Source organism: Amphiura filiformis, chromosome 2, assembly GCF_039555335.1.
Source record: "Amphiura filiformis chromosome 2, Afil_fr2py, whole genome shotgun sequence".
Classification (NCBI taxonomy): Eukaryota; Metazoa; Echinodermata; class Ophiuroidea; order Amphilepidida; family Amphiuridae; genus Amphiura; species Amphiura filiformis.
Window position 1 is genome coordinate 27,904,509 of NC_092629.1, and position 17,865 is coordinate 27,922,373.

General features: G+C 37.8%; 1 long non-coding RNA gene across 1 annotated transcript in view; it reads left to right on the forward strand.

Moving 5' to 3' along the window:
• The first annotated feature begins 1,749 nt into the window (after nt 1–1,749).
• Nucleotides 1,750–17,865, forward strand: part of LOC140146057 (uncharacterized) — a 273,862-nt gene continuing 257,746 nt past the window's right edge. The window contains exon 1 of the long non-coding RNA XR_011858183.1: nt 1,750–3,693. This is a non-coding gene — a long non-coding RNA (uncharacterized lncRNA). The remainder of the gene's footprint in view (nt 3,694–17,865) is intronic.

Below are 17,865 nucleotides of genomic sequence, written 5' to 3' on the forward strand. Positions count from 1 at the left end.
AGAAATGTTTAAATTTCGCAGTGCAATATTCACGAGCAGAGAAGTCGAACAAAACAGTCTACATTTGAAAGCATTGATTTAGTTTGAAAGCATTGGCTTGAGACTACGAAATAGCCTAAGCTGATTTCACTGTGAAAATATATAGACCATCGAAATATTTGCATTCGACATTACAAAAGGGGCCACTACTGTAATTGTATAGGTGCTATAAAAAAAAATCGATTCATGTCCTTAATCCCATGTACCAGAATCGATGGAAGGCCATTATATGACCTCTAATAACCTAATGACTTTTACTGAAGCAATTTTTACTGCAAAAGTAGAAGATAGAGGGGAGAAGATTGTGTGTGTGTGTGTGGGGGGGGAGGTTGGAGGGCAAGGGGGATATGGGCCGGGAGAGAGAGAAACATATGAGAGAGTGCATTGGAAGTGAAAGAGAAGGGGAGGAGAGCTCGAGATGAAGATATCGAATGTAGGGGAGGAGGAGGGGAAAGGGGTAATTTAGGAAAGAGGTGGTTATATAGGGAGGGAGCCCCCTCTTAAAGAGGTATGGGTTGTGCATCCGGGGATAATAAACTAATTCATAATCAAATCATCTCCATGCATCGTTTATGTTTCATACAAACAAACAAATTCCCCCACCCCACCCCATCCTTCAGTATACGCGCATGTATATGATTTCTAGGCCTAGAACTCGTGAGTGTAATATGCCACCTACCTTCGACAGAGAGCATCAACTGTCGTCCGCGGGATAGATTTCCGATATCAATCATGATAATAATTATGTTAGCACAATAGGCTATTGTATACTTCTGGTTATATACCATATACTGTGTCCTCCCAGCATAATAGTGTTATGATTGCAGATCAGATCAGCTCTACTTTTTAATCCCTTGATTTTTGGTTTCTGAACAAAAGAGAAACCAAAACTATATATTTGAAATGAGGGACTGTACATGTTGAGGATAAATCATTGGAAATTGATACATGTAAAGCTGAATTTATACTCGATCGCTGATCGATTGCGATGAAACACTTCTGGAAAGTGATGGGCAATCGCCGAATTTTGTGATGCATCACTCGTCGTTTTGCATTTATACTTATCATGGTGATGGCGATTGCAGACGACAATTAAAATATTCTACATGCCTCAAAATACATTTTTAAAACATCAGTTGCTGTCAATAATTATTGCTTTGAATTAATTCATCACGAAAAAGTAATAATCGAGAAAGTTAAATTAATTAGCAAAATAATAGATCCAGTTGGTTGTATATGACTGGTTGACGCAAGCATGTGTCAAGCGATATCGCTGGGAAGTTGAAATTTCTTCAACTTGCAAAAGCGACATCGTTTTTGCCTCATCGATTTGAATCGATTGATCGGCTTGATGATCTGGAAATGTAAGTAAACACTGAGCATGCGTAAATTCAGCTTTACATGTAACATCTGAACTTGTTATTTTATATTTCAGCATACTACTTTCTTTGATGAATGGACATGAGATTGTAATATTGTGATATTATCTCAAAATTAATATTCCAAGTTAATTTTACAGTGTATCTCCACACAATTAATTAAAAGAATCACACAAGGCAGCCTTTTGAGATATGAGATTATGTTATATGGCCGACGACGTGTTTGACATGTGTATCTATATCCATTGATTGGTCCAGCCAATAACAGCTTAAACTTGTCAGTTGGAACTTTCTTTTTTCATGTTCTTATATCTTTTCTCTTTCAGCTCAAAGCTCTAGGCTATCCAGAAGAGTTAGTAATACAACAAGCATATTTCGCATGTGAAAAGAATGAGAATCTGGCGGCTAATTTTCTGTTAACACAAGACCCAGACGACCAGTAGCATTAGAACAACATGATAGTATTTGAACCAACCCTGTACTACAGCGAGCAAGAAACCTCTCCTATCCTTATATGTATGCTAGGGGCATCTACACTATTTTGCAAAGACCTATCGCACTGGCCGACTGATCTTGTAAAAGCACGCCTGCGATGCTACGCAGATTGATCGGCGAATGAGGTGCCGATGTGATTCAATTAGCTAATCAGAACCCGACTTTGTGTTAACGCCATAAAGCACGCCAAATTGGGCAGTGCGAAAGATCTTTGTAAAATGCTGTAACCACAGGGACTGCCATTTGCAGGGAAGCATTAAATAGCTCTTCTGGAGCCTTTAAGGAGAGCTGTAGAGCATTTACAATAGAATGTAAGGAGAGTGGTTAACCAAGGAGAGCTAAAAATCACTCTCCTATATCAGATTTATGGAGAGCAGTAGTGGAGAGCAATTGCTCTCGCTCTCCTCAAAAGGCAGTCCCTGTAACCTGCCGCTCTTGGCCCACTTTGGACATCTGCTAAGAGTTTGTAGGTGGCAAAGTCCTTGTAAAAAGTAGAACATGTACAACATTTCGGTTGATTTGAAAATGGAATTTGCGAGTTGCACATTATTCCATTTATTACATTGCCCCCATAGGCTACATTTCTGTCTGTACACAGACAAAAAATACAAATTGGACAATGTCTTTGTCAAACAACCAAATCTGCAAGAAAGTTATGCAGATGAACATTATGTAGTCCTAGGTTTATGATGGTATAAAAAACTTTTTTTGATTAAGTGGGGGATGAGGCTGTGGATCACGAAGTTTTCCTTTAAGGTGAAAACAATTTGCTCCTTATTCCAGAATAATACAGAAATAATTTTTTGAATGAAAAATATGATCTTGTTTTCATTTTAAAGGTTCATGATATCAAATCCAGTAGTAAAAGATGGTATATTTACTCACATTTTCATAGACGTTTCTATGGTTATCTTGATAATGATCTTGCTAAACACAATATACTTCTATTGTGCTTGTACTACATATATATGCTACATATGTACCAAGTCTCAGCTGGATAGTCCTTATAGTTTATACTTGGCACATTAACTTTGCATAATTGGGCGTATGTAATTTACATCCTTGCTTTCAGTTTTCCACTACGCTAACTCCGGCCTAATTGGAGTTAGCCGAGCCAAACGCCGCCAATTGCAACAAAGTGGGCAATTACGAAAAATGTGATAATTGTGGGAAAAAAATTATCTTTGAAGACACAGTCAGGTTTCTTGCACCCCGAGGTAGCCATGGCAAACCACAATTAGAAGAATTCCTTGACCTGTGGCAATATTTGACAGTAGTAGATTAGAGTAATAGGCTTATCCCATCATACTTTGCGGTACCATAATCAGGGGTAAATGATTTGTGCGAAAAAAATAGCCAATTGCGCTGAAAAACATAGCAAATTGCGCAGAAATGCGCGAAAAAAACAGCCAATTGCTGCAGAACTTTTGCACATAAAACACACATATAAGACACATGAAAAAACAACAACCATTGTTATATCTAAATCACACAATTTGTGGCAAGTTTTGATCATTGTAAACGTTTTGGTGGCCATTTTGAAAAGTGCCCTCTATCTGGATAAAAAACACTTTCAAATCATATTCCCAGTGATTTGGTCACAGAATGCATGATCGGATACTCTTCAGCTGCTGTGGGTTAGGACGTGGAAAATAAATTGATTGTTTGGTTAGGGTTCATTGACTGTCCGCAGCTCAGACCCCCCTTGAGGTCAAAACAAGGCTCTTACATTTAAAATGGAGATATTTTTAATGTGAAACGTGAAATATCTGTATCCCCTGTAAAACCCTTAAAGAGATTTTAACCTCCATGACAAGGCGAAAGTTCACAAGTCTGCATTAAACTAGCTTGACATTTGATTTCTAATAATTTTTGTGTAATGGGTGTATTCTTAATACCCAGGGTCTAAAAGACCATGCTCCATATTAATACACAGGCTTAGTTGAACTTTGTATGTGGTCATTGTAATGCGAGAGGTCAGAGTTCAAAATGTTCCCATTTGGTTTTTTCTATTATAATACTAAAATGAGCTCGGTGTTTTGTTTGCATCATAAAATGATACAGTAAATGTGTAAATTCATTTGCTGTTAAGATATAGCGTGAAATTTTTGCAGGGGTTAATTTTTGCACTTTTCTTGGTTGAACAGGCAGCCGCAAATTTTAAACACCGCAAAAATATTTATTACACACTGGTACTGAATGTGAATAAATTTGGAAATCACAAAAAATTAATCCAGCGAAAATATCCCACTTTACACACAAGACAAATTTTTAACGCCGCAAAAATATCTGGGTTTAGCTAGAAGAGATTAGACCCATACAGGGAGTGTGAATTTCAAATGGAATCACCCATTCAGTGCCGTCTGCTCCAAATTGGGCTAGTCCAGTTGAAATCCATACACCCCCTATGGAAGACATGACCTTAATCTCCCACACAGGGGTTGTAGACTATAAATGGAGTAACCCATTCAGGTTACCCCAAATGAAATTCACACCCGCTGTGTGGAAGATTAAGGTCATGTCTTGGAGGGGTCCATCTTTTGGTCTAATCTGTTTGGTTTTATAACCACACATTGAGCTATTCCAGTTGAAATCCACACACTGTATGGAAGACGTGTCCTTAATCTCCCACACATGGGGTTTTGAATTTCAAATGGGGTTGCCCAAATTGGTTGACTCTATTTGAAATCTACAGTACACCCCTTGTGTAGGAGCTGTCTTCCCTAGTAAAAAATGCAGTATACATAAATTAAAAACATTTCTCAATCTCTTGGCTCTCAAAATAAAGTTGAACTGCCTTTTCACTTGCAAATTAGTTTTTGTAATACAAAGTACCCACTGGTAATCAATATAAGCAGATACAGTAATTTTAGGTAGAAAGGCAGAGGGAAGCTTGCAGCATGGTTCAAGTCCATTTCATTCCAGTTGAAATCCATGCACCCCCTGTGGAAGACATGACCTTAATCTTCCACACATGTGAATTTCAAAAAAGGTTACTTAAATGAGTGACTCCGTTTTGGATTCACACTTCCTGTGTAGGAGATTAAGTTCATATCTTCTACAGGGGGTGTATGGATGTCAACTCGAAAAGCCTAATTAAGGTGCTTCTTTTGAACCGATGATGTTTTTTGTAAAAAGTCCTGAAAAATTGTCGAACAATTCAATACAATGAATACTGTAGGGTAAATTCTGAAGAAAAGGGATATATGACAATACTGCAATAACAGTGGGATATTCCAGTTGAAAGCCACACTACCCCTGTGGAAGATTATGGAAATACAGGGTGTCCCCAAAAAAAGAGGCCCCACATTGCGCCCTCTTTTTCTCCTATTTCTGAAAAGTTGATCAAATATATTTTGGTATGTAAAGAAACCTTCAATCGTTAGCTTTAATAAACCAAAACAATTATTTCTATCGGCTCATAACTTTTGAAGATATGTCCTTTTAAAGAAATGTATCCGTTTTTCACTCTGTCCACGGAGGAGGTTTGGCTACTTCAAAGATTGGAAAGTGCATATACCATGCATGAATATAAAACATTCCTCGATGATAACTTTATAAAAATAACAACTTTATTTAAGGGAATGGGCTTTACCGGTGGGCTTATGGGTTATGGATTTTGTTAAGTGTCATTAATTTGGGCGAAATTGATGTGGGATGGGACTTCTTTTGCTATACTTGCAATTACTTATGTTTTTCTCGTTTCTTGCTTTCTTTTTATTGTCAACAGAAGTCATTTCTCTTTTTGGAATAAAAGGTAGCCCTGAAAATGGCTGTTTAGTTTGTCTTTTGTTCTTTTGAAGTGAGTTTACTGTGCTGCTCTGCCCTCTACCTGGTTGCCTCCGTGACGAATACAGGTTTCAGCCCTAGTTCTCATTGCATTAATTGCGTTGCGTACCATCCTTAAGGCCTTTTGCGCCGGATACTTGCAAATTCAGCAGTAATATGGGGTTGCGAAGATGTTTGAAGCTAGCTGGTGATCCTCGCTTATAGTGAATGCTTTCCCAAGACTAATGCTATTATCTATCCATGTCATTAAGCGTGTGTTTCGTTTAAATCTTTGATGCAGCCAAACCTCATCCGTGGACAGAGTGAAAAACGGGTACGTTTCTTAAAGAGGGCATATCTTCAAAAATTGTGAGTCGATTGAAAGAATTGTTTTGGTTTATTAAAGCTAACGATTTAGGGTTTCTTTACATACCAAAATAGATTTGATCAACGTTTCAGAAATAGGAGAAAAAGAGGGCGCAATGTGGGGCCTCTTTTTTTTGGGACACCCTGTATCTTCCACAGAGGGAGTATGTTTTTTTCATTTTGAAACTTGTACTCCTCCTGTATTATGGCTTTACCTATATCTTCCACAACTGGAGTGAGTATTTCAAATTTAAGTTAACCAATTATCTTTTCTATTTGAAACTCATGTTCCCTCTGTGAAATACTATAGCTAAATTTTCCACAGGGGTAGTGTGGATTTTAAATGGAATAGCCCAATGTTGATATCTTGTTCAAAGATCAAGGAGTTAAAAATAGTATTGGTATCGAGAAAGATTATATCATTTAAGATTCCTTATCAAGACTTTAGCTTTGCTCTTCATGCAGCTTAATTAAAGTTTATTAAAATTAATTAGTACAAAAATTATGGAAATAGCATGCTAAAAGTGAAGATTACAGTATCTACATGCTACTGTGTAAACTTGAAGTGTGCATCCCTTTTTTTTAACTCCTTGATATTGAAGTGTGCATTCCTTTTTTTGAACTCCTTGATCTTGAAGTAAATTAAATACTTGTATTATTTCATGGGAGTGTTCCATAGCTACTTGTAAATGCACTTGTATTCTGATACAAATTGGGCAACAAATATGCGGAGTAACAGAGTTCATGTTTTGTAAAATGATTAGTTTTATTAAAAATGCTGATACTTTTCAAAAGTTGTTATTTCAACAACAAGAGAGAGAGAGAGAGAGAGGTAACAGTAACACTACAATTGACCTTATCAATAAATCCCATAAGCCTTTGCTGGTAGATCTGTGAATGTTGTCACGCCGATGCGCGCATCGTTACTACGCACTTCACAACTTTCAAATGTGCAGTAATGCTATTCGCTATAAAACGATGTGCACATCGGCGTGACGTCAAATGATGACATCTCAAGTCTACCCCAAGTTAGGCTTGACCAAAAAGGTCAATAGCATGTTGTTATTTGGGGAAAAATATTCTGTCAAGTTTTAGGGTGGGTAAAAGTGGTACGGTAATCCAAGTCTAACAGCATATCTGAAAATTTAAGACCTGTGAGTGCATTGGTTGTATTACAAAGTAGCCTGTGCCGTGGTAAAATAATTGTTTGGGTAGGGTTTCCTGACTGACCGTATCTCGGGACTCCAGACCCAAAAAAATGTTGAGCCTTTTGGAAGCAAAGGATGCATATAAATCTGCAATGTAGCAGCTAACCAAGCCTCCGCATCGCTCATGGATTGGCTGTTTGTTGGCATTTTTCTAGAAATAACTTCCTAACAGCATGATTTTGTCAATTAATGGTGCTTTAACGGTGTCCGAGACAGATGGATATTTTCAGCTTCATCTTTTGCGACTGATCGACCCTACTTTTTGAGTGGTGTGCAACCGTAACCAAACAACTGTTTTTCCACTGCCGTTTGAAATAAACTAGTGTGATATAATCTGCATTTAGGTCCATATACTATGAGAAGTTATTCATATGTATTTAAATATAATGAACTAGTGGTGGAGACTTGGTGCCCCCAATCTGAAGACTCGCGCTACTGTTCTGTAAATGAACCATAGTCATGTGTATTATAATGAACCAGTGGTGTAGCGTCACTCATGCATGGGGGCACGGGGAGGCTTGGTGCCCCCAATCCGATGACTCTTGCTACGCTTCTGTAAATGAACCATATTCAAGTGTATTATAATGAACCAGTGGGGTAGCATCACTCATTGGGGATTGGGGAGGCTCAGTGCCCCCAATCCGATGACTCTTGCTACGCTTCTGTAATGAACCATATTCAAGTGTATTATAATGAACTAGTGGGGTAGCATCACTGATGGGGGCACGGGAGGCACGGTGCCCCCAATCTGATGACTCTTGCTACGCTTCTATAATGAACCATATGAATAAGAAAAAAGATCAATCACCTAAAACAGCATAAAATGTTCCAAAGTCAAAAACTTTCTTATAATTGATCTTAATAACTCTTTAATGTCATTTGCATTAATGTTCTTTATGTTACTTTGTGTTAATAAGGAGAAATAATAATATGCATTAAGGGGGTACTACACCCCTGACCAATTTTGTGCCTATTTTTGCATTTTTCTCAAACATTATAGCACATTGGTGACAAGTAAGATATGTATATTATAGGGGCAAGGACTACGACTACTGTACTGAAAATTCAGCAACTCAAAGCAAGTAGTTATTGATTTATTGATCAAATATTGGTTTTCCCTCATTTTTGACTGTAACTCCACAACTGTTGTCTGTGCTGAAATAAAATTTCCAGTGCAGTAGTTGCAGTCCTTGCCCCTATAATATACATATCTTACTTGTCCCCAATGCGCTATAATTTTTCAGAAAAATGCAAAAATAGGCACAAAATTGGGCAGGGGTGTAGTACCCCCTTAAGGTGTTTATAGTCACTTTGTTTTGCTCATTCATTTATTCAGGTCTGGTATAGTATACTGCACACAAGTATTCGTATACATAAAACAAAAGCAATATCTTAAAGACACTCAACCTAAATTACCAAATAAAGTAATTAATAGATAGATCATTTTGCTTTGCGTATTTTGATAAGCATTCGGCACGATTACATACCAATTGCAATGGAAAAAGAGAGCATTATCAAAAGTCACAAAATTTGGGATTTTGGTATAATTTGGGAAAGTAAAGTTGTAATGTACCGAATGAGATGTCAAAATAAAATATAGCCGTTTTGTTTCGCTCACTCTTTTAACCAGTAATGTTTACACAAAAGCCCCAAATCAAGGATGAGTGCTATATAGTTACCAGTTAACACGTAGTTGAATGCGGATCCGTCCCCGCATACAACTCTTTGTGCAGCGGTGGACACTTTTAGGATTTAGCATAAAGCCGACTAGCTGTAAATACCTGTTTTGAGGGATATATCGATTGTTTCAGAACATGCAAGTACTAGTATTGCAAGACACTATTATCATTGCTTTGAACAAAAAAGGACCTGAACTCAATTTGCAAAATTTTACACTGGTCCACAGACACTTTATAGACTTTGAGACTCGCAATTACTAATGCATGCATAGATTGATGTTATAGTCAGCACTGAGTCCATCTTAATACCGACTTTGGTGACAAAAAGTGATGGGCCATGCGTATCGTCGGTCCTGCAGTCATTTTTAGTAGCGAAAAGGGGGGGGGGGCATAGGCTGGCTGTGACTAGGACTTCAGTAGACAGCACCCACAGGTGTACCACCATGAGTTAGCTATCTGCAGTAGACAGCAGCCAGATGTGTACCACCGTGAGCTAGATGTCTTCAGTAGACAGCACACACATGTACCACCATGAGCTAGCTATCTGCAGTAGACAGCACCCACGTGTGTATCACTATCATGAGCTAGCTGTCTTCAGAAGACAGCACACACATGTGTACAACCGTGAGCTGGCTGTCTTCAGTAGAAGACAGCACAGGCATGTGTATAACCATGAGCTACCTTCAGTATATAGACAGTACCCACATGTATGCCACCGAGATCTAGCTATCTTCAGTAGATAGCACCCCCATGTGTACCACCATGAGCTAGCCATCTTCAGTACTAGACGGCACCTGCATGTGTACCACCATGAATTGGCTATCTTCAGTAGACCGCACACACACGTATACCACAGTGAATTATCTTCAGTAGACAGCACCCCACGAGCTAGCTATCTTCAGTAGACAGCACCTGCATGTGTACCACCATGAGTTAGCTACCTTCAGTAGACAGTACACAAGTGTACCACCATGCGCTGTCTTCAGCAGAAAGCACACACGGTGTCCCACCGTGAGCTAGCTATCTTCAGTAGATAGCACATGCATGTGTAACACCGTGAGCTATCTTCAGTAGACAGCACCCCCATGAACTAGTCATCTTCAGTAGACAGCACCCGCATGTGTACCACCGTGAGCTATCTTCAGCAGACAGCACACATGTGTACCACTGTGAGCTAGCTGTCTTCAGTAGGCAGCACACATGTGTACCACTGTGAGCTAGCTATCTTCAGTAGGCAGCACACACATACCACAATGAGCTAGCTTTCCCAGTTTCTGTTTACGAAACCAAACATTTTTTTAAGAAAGCAGGTCTCACAATTAATTTTGTGTGTGGTCTAAGAGCCTGTTGAAATGTGCAATATCTGGCATTGGAGGTCAAACTGCCGCCTCCTCTGCCCACCCGTCATCCCCCTCCCCCTGTGGGATGCTGGCCGCTGTTATGTTTTAGATTCTAAACCTTGTTCGACCATTTTGTCAAAGTTTGCAACCCCCACCCTGGAAGTCAACAAAAACTAATAATTTTATTTTCTGGAATCAGCTTTCGTCTGGGACCCACTAAGGGGGTACTACACACCTCAATAAATTTGTGTCTTATAAAAACTAATAACACACTGGTAACAAAAGTTATGTATATTATAGGGGCAAGGAATCCAATCAATACACTGGAATTTCAGTGACCCAAGACAAGCGGTTCGCTATTTATGATAAGAAATTTAAGGTACCGCTAGGATGTACTTCATTTCCAATCATATATACTGAATCGCTTGTCTTTGGTCACTGAAATTTCAGTGAAGTAATTGGATTCCTTGCCCCAATAATATACATAACTTTTGTTACCAGTGTGTTATTATTTTTGAGAAAAATGCAAAAATAGTCACAAATTTACCACAGGGTGTAGTACCCCTTAATAGTAATTATAATCACACAATAAGAACACCTTCAACACAAAATATTGTACAAAGTAGACATTGTTGAGTTGGATACAGAATATTTATGGATTTATTTTCACCAATAATTTCTTTACAAAGATTTATTATAATATAATATTTATCTTTACAAAAATGTACCAAATGAGCCCAGAAATGGAAAGACAACTGTTTAAAGAAATCTTATTAGACAGACTCCCCTCACACACACAGACAGACACAGTGTAATAATAAACTAGAGGCAAATGGTGGTCATAGACCACAAACCTAGCTGGGGCATGTTGGTGTTGTGGAGGTATCTGACCCCTGCAAAATGTTCCAAAAATGTTCCCCTGTCATGAGGTTTGTTGTCACCGAGTTTTGAGTCCTGTACTCCTCACAGATGTCCAGAAAATGCAATTCTAAGATTTGACCCATGTCCTTTGACCAGACCCCTGCAAGATGTTCCATAATTCACCCCTGGTCATGAGTTGTCACTGAGTTTGAGCCCTGTACCTCTTACAGATGTCCAGATAACGCAATTCTAAGATTTGGCCCCAGAATGATGTCTTTTGAGCTGACCCGTGCAAAATGTTCCAATATGTTCCCCAGGTCATGAGGTTGTCACCGAGATTGAGCCCCGCACACCTTACAGATGTCCAGATATTGAAATTCGAAGATTTGACCCCAGCTGACCTTTGACCTGCTCCCTGCAAAATGTTCCAACATGTTCCCCTGGTCATGAGGTTGTCGCCGAGATTGAGCGCCGTACCCTTACAGATGTCCAGATATTGAAATTCGAAGATTTGACCCCAGCTGACCTTTGACCTGATCCATGCAAAATATTCCAAAATGTTACTCTTCTCATCAAGTTCATTGTCACTGAGTTTGAGCTCCGTACCCCTACATATTGCCAGAAAATGCAGCAATTCTAAGATTTGACATGACCCCTGCAAAATGTTCCCCTGGGTGTGAGGTTTGTTGTCACTGAGTTTGAGCCCCATAAATACCCCTTAGGGGCTATCATTTTCGTTGGAAGGAGGATCCCAAATATACAGGGGGTCATAAATTTTCGGAAAGAAAAATACGGGGTGGGCATAATACTTTTGATGACCAAAATGTAGGAGTCACAAGATGACCACAGATAGTGTGTTTATTTTATTCAAAACTAGCGGGAGCTAGTAGAGTAAACAGGAGCAGTTAGGGACGCACCATTAGATATCAAGGGGGGGGGGCTTGGTAGTTGGGGTCGTGACAAATTTTTTTTTTTTGCACCTCGGTGAAGCAAAAAATTTTTTTTTAGCCCCTGGATGAAGCAAATTTTTTTTTTCAACTCCTCGGAGAGACAAATTTTTTTTTTTTGCAATCGTAAAGTCCTATAATTTTCAACAATTTGTTTGTCGAGTTGTAAAATTTTGTCCATATTTTTTATCATTTCTACGTTTTGTAACACCTAAATTTCGAGTGCCACAAAAACATCATTATTTTTATGTGTAAAAATTTTCTTGAAGTATAATGAACCTCTTTTGGCACGAACAATTTTGCCATACGGTATAGTATTGAAGCTAAACTGGGGAAATACGGTACATTTTATGTAGAATAAATGCGGTTAGGTTAATTTCGTCAGAAACCCACACAGGCGTCAACATTGGGGATGATTGTATGGACTACTCCCTAGCAAATATTGGGGGAATTTGGTGAAAATCTGTGAAGTAATCAAGTGTTTTCACTCACAGACCCGGCTCACATAATAACTTTTCACAAAGAAATGCACACAAAATACATACCAGTTCGAAGCTAAAATAAATAATGTTGATGAAATAAGGAGCAAATTCGCGCGGAGCGCGAAAAATTTTGCAATATATAAGCTATATGAGGTTAATTTTTCTTCAGTAACTGTGACAAATTTTTTCACCCTTTACATCAAATCTTTTTTTTCTGGTCCGAGGTGGAGCAGATTTTTTTTTTTAGTTTGAGGTGGAGCATTTTTTTTTTTTTTTTGCTCAGATGGCGCGACAAAATTTTTTTTTTCAAAAAACTACCCAGCCCCCCCCCTTGGTATCTAATGGTGCGTCCCTTAGTAAACGGGAGTGGTTAATAAAGATGTTGAACGGTGATGATAAACATTGTGTCTTGGACTAAAACATGAATAGGAATTATTATTATTACCCAGGTATAATTCTGGTTTACCCTGTGCACCCTGTGTTTTAGGGTTAGGGTTTGGTTAGGGGATGTCATTTTCTTCGTCGGGGGGGGGTCGGTGACCGGAGTAAAATTTTTTATGACCCTCCTATCGCGGGCACAATTTTTTTAGCCCCCCCCCTAACCCCTAACCCTAACCCCTAACCCCTAACCCCTAACCCTAACCCCCTAACCCTAACCCTACCCTAACTTGGGTCGAAAATTATTATGCCCCCCCCCCCCCCACCCACCCACTTCCACCTACACAGACTCAAGACAAATTATTCATTGCCGGAACAAAGGCGAGGAGCGCATCAAAACTTTAGAGCAAAGAAAGTGTGTGGAGTGAGTTAAAATTTAATTGTGTGTGTAAAGAAGGCGCGCTATATGCGCAAAATATTTGCATTATATAATGAAAGATTGTGTGCAAGAATACATGCACAGCGCGCGAAAAGTTTGAGTCACCAGCCCTTAATAATTCTATACCCCCTATTTTGGGTGTTGAAAAATTATAACCCCCTATAATTGGTTAGGATTAAGGTTAGGTTTATAAACGGTGAGGATTAGGGTTAGGGTTATAATTGGGGTTGCTTAGGGTTAGGGTTATACTTGTGCGCAGGGTCTACCAGAATTATTCCAATACCCATGAATAGTCCTGTAACTATCACTAAATAGAATTATATTAATTAAACTATGATCAGTCTTACCTTGTTAGTACTAGCTAGTATTTCTCATTCAAGATCACCATGATTACAGAAAACAGCAAATGGGTGATAACCATGATAACAATAAAATGTACTGGTAACATTAACTGTACACATTTATAAACATTTATCATACCACGATGCACTGACCAATTCATCTAACCATAGACCATTTAAAACTAAATTTTAAATGGTCTATGATCTAACACTGAAACCTTTTGGAAATGCAGTTTTAACTTGTTGTAGGGCATAAGGTTGTGCAATAGAAATGATTTACAATATTACTTGTATACCCTGACCAATTGACCCCTTAACTCTCTCCATGCGGGTGTCGACTGCAGACGACAAGTTTCATTTTTTTCCCAAAAATTTCATAATTGTTTATTTTCATTACCATATTTGGAAGCAGCATTAAATATGCATTAAAATGAGTACAAACAAGCCTGGTATTGGTTCAGTGGTTCTTAAGATAGGACTTAATATTTTAAAAAAATATCTCAAAACTAGAACTTTTTATGTTGAAGCCTATGGCTAGCATGCAGAGCATTAAGGGGTTAAACAGCTCAAATGTTACAGTCCATGACATATATACTACATCAAATGTAATGTGGCACCACATTAGTGCTTTCCGCACAGTATAATACCCAGTGGACTCGGAGGTATCATGAACAGGTTCTTGCACTTCTTTTACAGTTTCCAATTACTATAGACTTTTAAAGGCTTTTATACTATTTTCCCCAACTTCATAAACAAAAAAAAAAAAAGGTAGGGAAAACAAATGAATTCATGTCCTGCATTCATGTAGGCCTATTCCATTTGCAAGCTATTTTTGTGTTGCGCATAATCTTAAACCATGTTTAATTTCCTGTAAAATACAAGAACACCAATTGTTAATGTTTTAAACCACACAAATAAATTAGGAACTGGGATTCAAATATAAAACTTAATGCAAGATGTTTTAATCAAACAAAATAAGATACATACTCTAAGATATAAGTATAAAACAAAAAACCCTAACATCAGAAGACAAGAAAATCCCTCAACAATCATTTACTTAAACAAAACATAGAGCCTGTAAACAAATGCTAGTTAGAGTTTGATATTAACTGCCATGATAATGGCACTGAAAGAATTAAAGTTCCTACTGCAAAGGAAACACATCTGATAGTTTTATATACCGGTACTAACATTGGAATTACTAATCAAGCCAAAAACACATTCATTACAAAGAAAGAGGCCAGAGAACACTTTCATTAATACAAAGAAAGAGGTCGGACATATTATAGAAATAAATGCTAAACATTTTAAAGCCTGGCTCATTAATCCCCTGTTTCCAAACATACCACCAAAGTCTGTAAAATATGGGTGCAAAATCAAAATCAAAAGATAAGCCAGAGCCTAATACTAGTACTTTTAATAGTAAACATAATATTAAACCCATAAATTTATACTACAATTACTGTTAAGGAGTGCCTTTAACACACCTGCATGGTTCATATCAAAATCAAATTTCTATTTAAAAACCTATATAAATATGCCATTACTGCTTCTGTCTTTCTAATTTAAAGTGTACACCAATCACTGTCACTATTATTCAAGTTTTTTGCAATGACCTTTCAATTCCCACTGAGCCCTTCCAAAATCATATTAGCCATCAATCCTCTCATACACACATTCCCTGGGCTTGGATGACGAACAGATGATAATTGCATTTTGAGAACAGGGTATGAGTTTTTGTACCCATTATTGTCGAAGGTTATTCAATGAATATACAAATATATTGGGGTTCAAGAACTGTGCCCTGATAGATGAGCAAAAGAACATGTGCAATTTCACTTTGTTGTAGTTCGCAACACAAACTTAAAATAACAGGCAAAACAGACACATCATTTATCGGTATGACATTTTCGTATTGGTGCTGCCCTATCTATCTACCTATTGTGCAGAGCTACTACGGTATGGGTTCCTCGTACTAACTAATGGGCAAAACAGACACATCATTTATCGGTATGACATTTTCGTATTGGTGCTGCCCTATCTATCTACCTTTTGTGCAGAGCTACTACGGTATGGGTTCCTCGTACTAACTTTGTTGCCAGCGGAAGAAAACGGGAAGATTACAGTGGTTTGTTGCCAGCGGAAGAACCCGACCGATTACAATACCTAGCTGGGGGGTGTAAACCCCCCAGCTAGGTAATAAAAACAAAAAAACCCTAAATATAATATCCAAGTGAACACAAATCAAGTATATGACATTTCGTTTATTAGTTTTAAACCCTTGTGGCCATAGACTATGCCATAGTCTAATTTTGATAAATAAAAGCATGTTAATCATGATGAAAGCATTCAGTTGAACTCGAAATTATACTGATATTTATTACATCAAAATATATACTAGTATAAAATTGTTATGAAAAAGTTTATATAATTATATTAGTGACAGTAAAAAGTAAAGTGTACGTAGGCTTATATTATTGAATGCAACATAAATTATCATAATGTCATAATTGTATTGGCACTTCACTGAACAATTCTGATTTTAAAATCTCCAAGTTTATTAATCGCGAAATTCCAGGTTCAAAATAGACTATGGACTTCCAATTTTAAACGCGATTTTGAGTGGGCAAAGTCCCTAACACTCACACTGTCAATCACACTTGTTTATCAATCAAATTTAACCGCAAGCAAATACAATACGCGCTCATGCACTTAGTGACGCGTTCATGCAATTACACCACACAATGGCGGCAGACTTGTGTATCATGTAGTTATTAATGGTAATGATAAGTACCCGGAGGATTTAAACCATAACGAGATCTGGGCGACCAATCACAAGCCAGATCCATTTAAAGATGCATTACATCATGGCCAATTTTAGTAGGCCAGATTTCCGACAATCTCATCCATAGAAGCTCATAGACAGCCGTGTTAAGCATCTCTGACCGCAATCCAATGTCAGTAGTCCACTTGGGGATCTAACAAACAGAGGGTGTAGGGTGACTAAAAAGATCAGATGTGAAAATCTATCAAGTGTGCCCACATTAATTAAATCAGAGTTTTAAGCTCAAATACAATACCCAGAATATAATGCAGAATGGGCAAGTGGACTACGGGGTAGTCTATTGTGGCCAGGATTCAGATAAGCTTTGTTTCTATCTATGCTTTTGTTTCATAAATAATTAGGGTATAATAATTAGCCGATTTGACTTTGGTTTCAGCTGTGCACATTGATTACATTTTTAAGTAATATCAAAGGTGGAAAATCATTCTTTCTTTTATGATTGACTTGAATCTGTCACATACTTGATCTCAATCGCCAACTATTCAAGAAGACTTAGAATCTTCAGACATCATAATAAATTGTCAATTAGTTGATATCAGTCTCATTTAGGAGAGACTATGATAAAAACCAAATATTGTCATTCCTGAAGGCAATTTCAAAATCCCTCAATTTCATCATCATGACTGAGTGACCCACAATTGACACTGTGGTACATGCACATTACAAATTTGCCACAAACACTGACTTACACAAACCACATGCTCATTTTGCAAATATTTCCGTTTCATTTTCAACATTATGCTTGCTTTACGGCCACAACCAAAGTCTTAGAGGAAGTAATATGTTACACTTTCTACAACATTACTATATGTATACAGTAAATAATATATAAAAACTTCCTTTCAAGTATTGCAGCTCAAGATTCTTTCAATAAATATATTGGTACCTGTTTGAAGTTATCCAGCCTTGCAGTTCTAACATGTGATAATCAAGTAAAATGTGAACAGTGTCATACTGTAAAAGTCAATATTTTCGCCAATCGCGAGAAGATATTTTCGCGATTTTGTCAATTGCGCGAGAATTAAATTTCACGGTTTTAATATTGATACAATAGAAACCTGATGCAAAAGGGTATTTTCGCAAGTTTTTATTTTCGCGATTTTATGTCCACTCGCGAAATTCGCAAAAATAAAAACCTCGCGAAAATTTCTACTTTTACAGTATTTAATTGGTATTTGACTTTACCCCCCAGAATGTGACAATTAGACAGATAGTAAAGTCAAACTTCAAATAATACATCAAATGCAATCCATTGTAATTGATGTCAAATCAGCTCATAACTCAGTAGTCCACATTGT